Source organism: Montipora foliosa, chromosome 1 (genome assembly GCF_036669935.1).
Source record: "Montipora foliosa isolate CH-2021 chromosome 1, ASM3666993v2, whole genome shotgun sequence".
In the NCBI taxonomy this organism is placed as follows: domain Eukaryota; kingdom Metazoa; phylum Cnidaria; class Anthozoa; order Scleractinia; family Acroporidae; genus Montipora; species Montipora foliosa.
Genome location: NC_090869.1, coordinates 7,914,135 through 7,915,558, shown reverse-complemented (window position 1 = coordinate 7,915,558; position 1,424 = coordinate 7,914,135).

Below are 1,424 nucleotides of genomic sequence, written 5' to 3'. Positions count from 1 at the left end.
TACAGCCTACTCAACAGCAGAAATAAAATCTGGTACAATCTTATTCAAATTTGGTTCCGGAGTTCGACAGGGTTCTGACGAAGGTCCAAATATGTACTTTCGGTGGTTGAGGCGGAAATCCAGACATCAGTTCCAGACGCAGGTGTAAACTTCAAATTTGAAATTCTAAGCGAATGCAATCCACGTAAACTGCGTTCAACGGGTCCTGCTAGTGGTTCTAGGCGTATGATCAAAATTTTACTTGCTGATGATATTGTGTTCTTTGATACAGATGAAACAAGACTCGATAAGGTATTGGCATTGGTAGAGTCAGTTTTCACGAGAGTCGGTCAAGTGATTGCTGAAAATAAAGACCCACAAAATGGTGATAAGTTAAAAACACGCAGACTAGAAGACTCATGCAGTCAACAGCAAAATTTAGACAAACTATTGATTCTCGGTATGGAACCCGCTGAACAAAGCAGGCCAAGTGAAACACTTCTCTCGGCTATCATTGTACCTGCCATAGGAATGCTGTCTAAAACCAAAGCTGTATTTAAAGATAAGCCAAAAAAAGGTCTTATGTGTAAATTCTGTTCTAACAGGAAAGGATCACATAGCTTCACCAACAAGACACTGCCCTGCCTGGGGAGCAGTGTGTGGCATTTGCAAGATCAAAAATTATTCTAAAGATTCCAAGGAATGTAAGCGACTCCAGAAAGAGAGAAACTCAAAACCAGCAAATCAAAGGCAATCAAGATCATCTAAGAAACCATTTGTCCTGAAAGTTGATGAAGATGGTGTAGAGCATTTTTTATGAAATGTTGGACAAAATTTGTGCCCTGAAACAACAATGTGACCGTAAAAGAGCTTTTGCAAACCTGCTCATCTCAAAGAAAAGAATCTCTGTGAACTTTCAGATAGACTCTGGTTCCACATGCAGTATTTTACCAGTTGATGTGTACAAGGATATTAGTGGTGATCATGCCCTACATGACCTAAATACAATTTTCCGTCCAGTCCTTTCACTCTATGATGAAAAAACTCAGATCCAAACACTGGGAATCAGAAAATGGTTTGTGTTCAACCCTTCAACTGGAGAAGAAGGGATTATTCAGTTCAGAATTGTTGCTGAGGACCTGACCCGTCTAATTGGTTTAAGTGGCTCTGAGGAACTAAAGCTTATTGAGCTTCTTCGAGAGAACATTGCTACTTTAGGTTCGGGCAAACCCAATGTTCCTTCACCTGCTTCAGAATTACACACACCACTCACCTTTCCATTCGGTGCTAGTACCTTGAGGTGTTTGAGAACTGCGTAGGAAAGCTGGATGGTGAACTGCACCTCTACACGAAACTAGATGTTACTCCAACGAGAGCCGCTCCCAGGGAGATCCCGCTGTTTGTTAAAAACAAATTTATAGCTGAAGTCAAAGATCTTCAAGAAC